Here is a 10,731-nt window from a genome sequence, read left to right as displayed (position 1 = left end):
GCATTCCTGTACTTTGTGCACTCAAGGGAGGTCTCTAGATGCAAATCCAGAACTCCCTATGTAGGTTAGCTTTGAAGAGCATCCATGCTCTACTACTGTACCATCATCCAGACCCTAGTATCATTGTTAATCCATGGGATAGATAATTTTGTTGCAAAAAATATGACTATAGTGCCATTTTTTTTTTAAATCAAGAAGTTTTTGCCTTAAGGTGCATGTGATTGCCAGAGAGAGAGTCAGACAGAAATAGTGAGAGGGAAAGTGAAAAATCAACTCTGGGGAGATGGTTGCCCCATAAGCCCTTCTCTTCCAAGGATCTTGGGCATTAACGTACATGAGCCTGGCATGATTTTCAAGCCATAGTTCCAGGACTCAAACCTCAATCAGCCATGTCAGAGTCTAATGGCATAACTTCTACCACATCTGCTTGCCCCTTGTATGTCACTACTAATTCCACATCTTAAATACTGTTAGCTTTTTAAATATTTTAATTTATATGTCCATGTGTCTATTAACCAGCCTGTAGCATGATGCCAAATCGCCAATGAACTTCATAAATTGATTTGCTCAGTATAAGAATAAACAGATAATTCTTAAGACATATATATGGTTACAAATGTGCAACTTAACTACATTTATACATTGATGTATGATTTATTGGAAATTTAAAAGTAATCATGTCTAAATTGTATTAGAGGAATCCATTAATCAGCTAATGAACAGTCATCTTACACAGGCACATTATTTAACCCTCAGCATTGAACAGAAATCATCAGACTAGGAGAAGCTTAAAATCCTTAGACGGGGCCTATAGGGAAGATTGTAGGATGATATGAGCTGTCCTTTTTGACTTCAAGCCTCTACCATATTCTTCCTTTCTCTCATCTTCTTAACCCTCCATCCATTTCTACACAGCCACTGAGAGTGCTGATTTAGACGCTTCTAAGCTAGTCTAGTTTCTTTTTAAGACCCAAGAAAGATCTATCAATATGGTCACAGTACATCCTAGATATTTTAGAACAGTCTTAATTTCAAACACTGTATTTCCTCTCTGTCTAAACCATTAACTTCCCCATTACATCTTGAGTTTATTAAATATTATGGACTAACCTGCTACAATAAAAACTTTAAAAAATATTGTACTCTATATTTTGAATTTAATTGTCAACTGACCCATAATCTAAAGTAGGCCAACTCCCTCCACCCCCCAAAAAAAGTAAAAATTGACTAGGAACTGTTTTCTCCAAACCACATTTTTCAGGAAATTGGGAATATATCATAGGAAGATTCAGTGTCTTCTTAGTTTCTGGACCTTATTTCAAGCTAGCTCATTTGTAGAATGATAGTGATTAAAATATATTCCTATATGAAGTTGGTCAAGTCATCTGAAGGAGATGTGATGTGTGACAGTGTATGATGGCCAGAAGTTTAATATCTGGATTCAAAAAGGTCTATTAATAATAGTGTAGCTTGGGGGTCCAGCAGGTGGTGTGGTAGTTAAGGGCACTGAATGCCTACATGGCTGACCATGGGTCGAGTCTTGGACCTGGTGGCTTACTTTCTTACTTTCTGTCTCTCTCTTTTTCTCTCTCTGTCCCTTTCTGATCAAATAAAAATAAATAAACAAGTAAATAAAGTTAAATAAAAACTAATTCTTAAAAAAAAAAAAATAGTGTAGCTACTGCCAGCAGGTTCTATGGTGGTTTAGGTGCTAGACTCCCACATGGCCAACCATTATTCAAATCCTATTCCTGGTGGCTTGCATTCTCATTTTCCTCTTTTTCTCTGGTCAAAATAAAAAAAAATAATAATAGCAATGTATAAAATAAAACAAATATTTTTTAAAAATAGTGCAGTTGTATGACCTTGTATAATCCCCATGAAGTACCCAGAAACAGTTCAGCCCATATATATATATATACATATATATATATGTATATATACATACACACATATATATATATACATTAATTAATTTTACATTAATTCAGTCTGTGACAGAAGCTAAAATGTTGAACATGGCCAACCATTATTCAAATCCTATTCCTGGTGGCTTGCATTCTCATTTTCCTCTTTTTCTCTGGTCAAAATAAAAAAAAATAATAATAGCAATGTATAAAATAAAACAAATATTTTTTAAAAATAGTGCAGTTGTATGACCTTGTATAATCCCCATGAAGTACCCAGAAACAGTTCAGCCCATATATATATATATACATATATATATATGTATATATACATACACACATATATATATATACATTAATTAATTTTACATTAATTCAGTCTGTGACAGAAGCTAAAATGTTGAACAATATAAAGGCATGGAGAGTAACTGTGGATGTTTTGATTTCTGTTCTTATTCTTAGCTGCTTTCTTGGTGGGAAACCTCTGATTCTTGTTTCCATTCAATGTAGTGCTCTTTTTACCAACCCATTTACTCCTTCCTCAGTCACTTATCCTTTACTGACATTGCCTTAATTTCCTGTGAGATAGCCACCATAATTGGTGACCTACTATTGAGAAAAGAAAATAATAATTCCTGTGGTATTACTTGTTACAGGCTACTGCTATCTTTTTGAAATTATGTTTTTTCCCTGTCTGTCTCTATGAATGTGACCTCTGGCAAAATAAGAAGAGGGTTTTAAGAAAAGACAAGAGAAAACAAAAAGCAGAGACACTATCATAGGAGAGAAAGGAATAAATATTAGAAATGTATAAATAGGATAATTAAAATGTAGAAAATGTTTTAGAAAATATAAATAAAACACAAGAACTATTACAAATCTAGATGAACTTTGTTCACAAGGGTAAAATGCAGAAAAATAATGGGGCAGAAATGACTAAACATAGCAGGTTTTTTGTTTTTTATGTTTTTTTTTTTCATTGTTGTTGTTTTGTTTAGTTTTGCTATAGGGCACATGTGCTCACCTGACAGAGAGAGAGAGAGAGAGACAGAAAGTGAGAAATCCCTCTCAGGGGGATGGCCACACCGCAATCCCTTCTCCTCCATTCTCCTCTCAGCATCTTGGACACTCACGCACACAAGCCTGGCCTGAGTTTAAGCCATCAGATCCAGGACTCAAACCGTGGTTGACTATGTGGGAGTCCAGTGACATAGTCATTACGCTAACTGCTGGTCCCAAAGATAGTGTTTTTATATCAGGGAAAATTTGGATAAATATTTAACTTTGGCAAGTTACTACAAAAACAAACATATTTCCAGATGTACCATTCTCTTCTGAAAAAATATCACAGGCATTTTGTGAAATTAAATAGTTAAGCAGTTCAACTTCTTATTTGTTCTAGTATATTACCTGCAAAATTACTTTAATTTTTGTTTGCCTTATATCTCCAAATGATGTACAATTTCCTACAACAAAATAATATGTTCCTAGAATTTTAATGGCACGAGGTAATGTCAATGTACAGTTCTTGGAAACAAATTTACAGAAGAAGTACGATCTTAAATATATGAAGGTACAAAAATTAAAGAGCAAAAGAAGTACTTGAAATGTTTTAGTCTAAGTATCCACAGTAATGTTATTATCGTGATTATTGTTAATTTTTGTTTGTTTTTCTTCATTTAAAAAATAATAATTGAAAAAGCACAATGTACATATGTAATTTTGGCTTTAATAAGACTTGGTTTCATGCACAAAATTGTATATATATTAAATCTGACTATATTAAATTGGAAGGATTTGGAAGTTTTTTTAAGTATATATTTTAGTTTTTGAATTATTTTAGACTTACAGAAATGTTTCAAGGCTAAAATAGTTCCCAGACAACCTCATCCAATTTCCCCCATACTGTTAGTATTTTTTATTCCCATGCTTTATTTGTTAATATTCAGAAACCCACATTGGACCATTGCTATTCACTACACTATGGGCTTGATTTTGATTTGACCAGGTTTTATTTTGCTTGTTTCTTTAATCCATGAACTCTCTATTTCTGGATTCAATCAATGATACCTCATTGCATTCAGTTATCTCACCTAACATTTAATCGCCTCTGTTCTTTGAAAGATTATTACATAAAATCCCCCAAATCAAAAGATGGTTCTTTTGAGACCAGCAGTTAGGGTAATGGCTATTTCACCGAGATCCAATCGACCGCAGTTTGAGTCCCGGACCCGGTGGCTTAAAACTGACGCCAGGTGCATGTGCGTGCGTGCCCAAGATCCCGAGAGGAGAATGGAGGAGAAGGGATTATGGCGTGGCCATCCCCCCTGGGGGTGTGATTTATTGCTTTCTGTCTGTCTGTCTGGCAAGCGCATGCACCCTATAGCAAAAACCTCTCAATAAAAAAAAAAAAGATGGTTCTTTGAAAACTAAAATAAAATGGATAAACCTCAATCCAATGTACATTTCTGCAATTTTCCAGAAAATTTACTTTAAATGAAAATAAAAATGAGAAAGGAGAGACAGAAATAAACAGACACAGGATGAGAATATACACATTGTTAGTACCAGAAATAAAAGCAGAGCGTCACTCTTTATTCCACAGACATTAATATTATTACTTTATGTCTCAAATTTCACAATTGAAGTAGAAAAAAATAAATCCTAAAGAGACATACTAAAATTAGAAATACATAATCTGTCTATCCTTACTAAAGACATGTTTATCTTCATTTTTAAAAGACTTGATATTAGTTAACTCATGGGACAAAGTAGAAGCAAGCATTAGCTTTATGTATAATTTTTTTAAAAGAAAGTCATATTAGCAATCATGTAAGACTAGATTTCATAATGTTCAATTGAACTGTTTTATAACAAATATTTTAATGAGCATTTTATATGGCAAAGGTGGCATGGTACCACTGTGAGATCCTGGAGCCATTGGGAAGACCTGGGTTTGCATCCCCAGTCAACCAGATTATGTGGTCACATACTCAGTTGCACTGATGATCCTGACTGCCTGGAATACTTGGGAGAAGACTGTAGTGTGTTGAGACTCCTTTAGAGATCTCTCTCTTTCTTTTTCTGTATCTGTCACAAAATAAATAAATTAAATTAAAATTTTAAATTTAGGAAAGAATATACTACATGTCTGCAATTCTCCAGTTAGCGTAATGGGTTTGTCGCTGGACTCCCATGTAGTCGACCGTGGTTTGAGTCCCGGGGGCTTCAACTCACGCTGGGTGTGTGTGTGCGTGAGTGCCCAAGATCCCAAGAGGAGAATGGAGGAGAAGGGATTGCAGCGTGGCCATCCCTCCCCCCCAGGGGGGGTGATTTCTCGCTTTCTATCTGTCTCTCTCTGTCTGTCTGGCGAGCGCATGCACACGTGCCCTATAGCAAAAACCTCTCAAAAAAAAAAAAAAAAAAGGCAGAAACAAATGCACACATCTTCCCCAGGGAACAGGATACAAATACTGTGGGGGAATCGATGGAGACCATTTCGCAACATAAAAACCAGATCTACAGTTTTCTCCACAGATTAAACAGAAGAAAAAAGAAACATAAATGGGACAAACAACAGCTCTCAGTTTGTGATGGATGGGATTCGTTCAATTGCAGCAGAAGTCTTTTATTTCTGAGGATTTATAAGCAAGTTGTAGAGTTGCTCTGGTGACTTGTATCTTAAAGGATGCTAACTAGTGAGGTGGTTATTTGGGGATGTGTAAATAATTAACTTTCAGTAAAGAAGCAATACCTTGTGAGGAAATAAATTTATAAATCTAAAATATAACCCTTAAATTTTATGTAGCATGTGAACTTAAATAAAGCTCAGGCATAATATACCTCTAATCTGATTAGTTTCCTAAACAAGGTACTCCTGTCTTCAAAGTTTTTTTTTCCTTGGGGTAGCCTGCCTTAATTTATTTGAGTTGATGCTATGATAAGTGTATGTATTTGCTTATACATAAAATGGGAAAAATTGAAGGTAAAACATCAGTAGCACTCAATGCTGAAGATAACGTCAACTGAGAAGTTGCAAATAAATGATTCATAGTTAAGGAATGATCATGCTTACAATAAAGAAAGGACAGAAAACACTATAAAGGAGGACATTCAAAATGAATGCAGAACATACATGAGTAAATCATTTTTCTCTTATTATTACCCTCATAAATATGTAATATTTGTTGAAATATGTTTTATTCTTGTGTTAAGGATCCATATTAATTAGCAGTTAAATTTTTAATGGGCTCTAAAATAAATTCAATAGATTGAAATATTTTTGAATTAAGAGACCACTAAGTGGCAAGTGATCTATTTATCCACTGAGGGTTAAGATAAAAAGAATAAAATTATAGAGTGATATGTCCCAGTTTATTGGAGAAACTGCACATGAAAAAGAGGAACATCTAGTTAAAGTCTGGGAAAATATTAATACTTTGAATAATAAAAATAGAATTTGAATTCTGTAAAAGACATCATCATGGGAGGGATTCTTAGGGATAAATGAGGCTAGTTATTTCATTTTTTAGAGAGGAAATTTATGGACCACCTAAGGTCATGAACCCAAGAAGTGGCAATGTTAGAAAATACATTCAAATCTCTTTTCTCCTTTTTTTTTTCTTTTGAGAGAATTTTGCAATTGGGTGCATGTGCTCAGCAGACAGAGAGACAGAGAGATAAAAAGCAAGAAATCACCCCCCTGCAGTGAGGATGGCCACACCACAATCCCTTCTTCTACATTCTCCTCTCAGGATCTTGGGCATGCATGCACACAGCCTGAGTTTTAAGCCACCAGGTTCGAGACTTATTACGACTCAGGAATTTTTGCAAACAAAGCACTATTGTGTGATCAGCAACCAGATTAAGAGACACAGGTTACTATCACACCAAAGGGTTTTTATTTTCTCTTTATAATTAATATCCCTTAAAAGTAAGCATAATCTTCAAATTCAAAATGAGTTTTATCTGTTCTTGTACTTTATAAAATATGAGTGATACTGATTGTTATCTTTAGCATCTGTTTTATTATTTCAATCATGAGAGTCATTCTTCATGATTGTGAATTTTATTATGGTTTATTTTCATTGATGTATTGCATTGTGCTACCTAAATACATAATGATTAGCTTTTTAATTCTCTTGTTGCTAGATATTTGGGAAGTTTCACATTACAACTGTTACATATAGTGCTGCTTTGAACATTTTGAAACAGATCTTTTATTAACTATACATCTTTCATTGTTTTTTCATTATACTTTATATGATAATTAAGACATCATTTTGTAGAAAGTAGCTGTGTATTTGTATCAACTGGATTTTCTAATATATCACTAATATAAAATAAAATATATTAAATAATAAAAATAATTATCCATAGAAAAACGTTATGTGAGCATAATAAAAGGCTTAGAATATGAAAATTCTGGCTCTTGTAACAGGATTTTTGCAATGAGGTGTAGGATATGCTAATTGATTCAAACCTGCCTGTCAATAGTAGACAAAAAAGCAGAAAACTCTTAGAATGATATTACACAATGGAACTCAGAAGAATGAACTCTTGAGAATGCAGCATTAGGTTTTATTAGTAAGATTAAGAAAGAGGTAAAAACCACTGGGAAATTTTACCAACTAAGAGCTTCATGGTGGCACGTGGAGTTGCTGATCATAGTAAGTAAAATTGAAAAATTCTGTATCTAGCTTCTAAGAATGAAAAAAATGTACTTCACTGGGTTCTCAGTAAGAGCAGTGATGTCAGATTAAGAAGACATGCTATGAACTCATGCTATTGCTTGAGAGCCACATACACATACATGTGCACAGGCACATAGTGTAGAAATAAGATCTTTCTAGAGGCTCTTATCTGACATAATTGGAATATACATGCACATGTACAAAACCAAAAACATGAATAAAAAAAGTTTTAACTTTTGTCCAAAAGCATATAATTTTATCATAAAAAATGACTAATTAGAGGAGAAAATTAAACTAGAGTCATTGATTGCTGATTTCAACAAGCAAAAACTGCATGTATAGCAGTTGGACACAAGCTATAATGTGAATATGGTTATTACATAAAATACAAAATTTTTGAAAGCATCACATAGTAATATGAGTTTAAAATCTCTTATTGGGTTATAAAACAAACAAATTAACTGCAGAAAATGAAAAAAAAAAAAAAACATATGTATTTTGGGGCTTGCTAGTGGTCTAGTTGTTAAGACAGCTAGTTTCCACATGGCTTACTATGTGTTCAAGTCCCAGAGAGGGCAGCTTGAAAAGCACACTAGACACATATGTGTGTATGTCCAAGTCCTGAATAATAACAAAAAAAGTGTATTTTTAAACACGGAGTTTCACTGTCTCTAATTTCCTCCCAGTTGGCACTCTACAGTCACTCTCAATGACACTCAACCTTTAGGATGGACTGACAGTCACATCTGGGCCTCCATGTGGGCCAGTCTGTGGAGCACAGTGTCATAACAATATGCATCGGGATATTTTTATTAGAAATGTAATGGATAAAACTTCTTCAATGACATCAATTACCTTTTACTCAAAAGGATATGTATTATCACCATTTTATTTATTAATTTATTAAATAAATGTCTTAGAGGAGCAGCCATTTATTTGAGTCAAATGACTTGTCACAGCTACTGGGATTACCAAATTGGATAAGACTTGGTTTTCTATCATTGGCAACTAGTAATCATTGACAAGATAAAACAGGCCTGACCCAATATAGTAAAGGTCATAATCAACATATTCATGTCCTAAAGGTTCACAGTGCTGAAACATGTAAATCAAAGGAAGGATTCTCTGAGGAAGGAGTGCCTTAGCTGGGCTTTAAAAGGAAAGAGAGGATTGCGTAGAACAAAAGAGGTTGCATGAAAAGGCGTGCCACGTATAAATTCACATGGAAGTAATGCTTTAGAGGGACCAGCAGATGGCATAACTTTTACACCACTGGAGTCCCACGTAGTCAACCATGGTTCAAGTCCCAGACTCAATGTCTTAAAACTCATCTCAACTGTGTCTGCATGCATGCTGAAATCCAGGGAGGAGAATGGGTTGTGGCAAAGTCATCCCCCTGGGGGGTGATTTTTCACCTTCTGTCTCTCTCCTTGTCTCTCCAGTGAGCACACACACCTTGTAACAAAAATTTCTTTCTTAAAATAATAATACTAGAGAAATCACTTAAGGTAATTTGCAAGAGAGGGAAAATGAGAAATCACTACCAGGTGGGATGGCCATGGCACAATCCCTTCTCTTGCATTTTCCTGTCATGATTTTGGGTACACATGTACATACCTACAGCATGATTTTCAAGCAGCTGGGTCCAGGGCTTAAACGGTGGTTGGTTATGTGAGACTCCAGCACCTTAGCAATATGCCTACTACTGGCCCCATAAAAAAATTTTTTTTTTTTTTTCCATAATAAACCTATTTTTTTGTAGGTGTTCTCCATCTCATGAAATAGAACTGCCTAATGTGTTATTTGTTCAGATTAAAATCTTACAAAATCTTTCACTATTCAATTCCTTGCACATTATTTGTCAATACATTTAAAATTTTCTGTTGTTTCTATTTTCAAAATATTCTATGCTGGGGTGATGACGGTAGAGAGGAAAGAGAAGTGATTGCTAAAAGGGCCTCTTTTTGGTTGGGCAAAGATATTCAAAACAAAATTGAATTCAGGGTAATAATAGCACTGTATATTTAAGACTAATTATATTATACAATTTAAGTGGTAAATTGTGTGATATGAGAATTATAGCTCAATTAAACTGTTATAATTGAAAAAATACTAAATCTAGTAAATAATGATTGTGATCATTTCTACAGAATAAAAGGCAATACAGCAACTATCATTACTATAATATCAAAATGAACAAAACTGTATCAAGTGGTATTTGTATAACTCATATAGAATAATTTTTAGTAAGTTTTACTCAGGGAAATAAATAGCATGAAAAAGAGCCATGTGTTTCTGATTTGAAAAGTAGGGTCATATGGGCTACAGCAGGGACATCTACTTCAGCAGACAGGAACAGAGCTTAGTACTTTCTATCAAAGGCAAAACTCCTGTGTTTGCTGCACACCCATGATCTGGGAATAGCTGAAGCAAGGTGTGGATCGAGGTATCAATACTTGTTTAAGGTACTCTTTCAATGTAAGAAGTAAATAAACTTTATTTTTAAAAATCCATACATAGTTTTTCTTAGAATACATATTTCCATGAACTTTTTAAAAATACCTTGTAGAGCTAGCATTGGCACTTGAAAGTTTAGAAAGATGCATGAAAGAATAGTGAGATTAATATATATTCTTTTATTTATTACTTTTCTTATTTTAGTAAACTAAAAAATGTCTGAAATATCAAACCTAAGTACATCTTAGGAGAAGCTATAGTATTCTGAGTTTGATGATTGAGAAATTACTAAAGAGGTCAATTTTCCTCCTTTTAAATCAAACAGATCCTGCTTTATCTCTCACAACCTTTTTTATTGCATTTTCTCTCATCTTTACATCCCTATCAGGCTATTCCAGCTGACTGAAATGACTTAATGTCATGGTAGAAATAACTGTTAATATGATACTTGATAGTGAAATTTAAAATATCCCATTTCTGAAATAAGATAAGGGAAGATCCATGAAGTTGAATGATTTAAACAAGATAGAAGCAATAATAATTCAAAATCAGATGTGTGTAATTTTGGTTCTTTCTTTTTTCATTTTAATTTATTTTATACATTCATTCAGTACACCCCACTTAGCTCATAAAGTGAATTATCCAAATTTTGGTTCTCTTTCTACACTATGCCA

This window comes from Tupaia chinensis, unplaced genomic scaffold (assembly GCF_000334495.1).
Source record: "Tupaia chinensis unplaced genomic scaffold, TupChi_1.0 Scaffold000293_1, whole genome shotgun sequence".
Classification (NCBI taxonomy): Eukaryota; Metazoa; Chordata; class Mammalia; order Scandentia; family Tupaiidae; genus Tupaia; species Tupaia belangeri.
Note: the sequence above shows the minus strand (reverse complement) of the source record.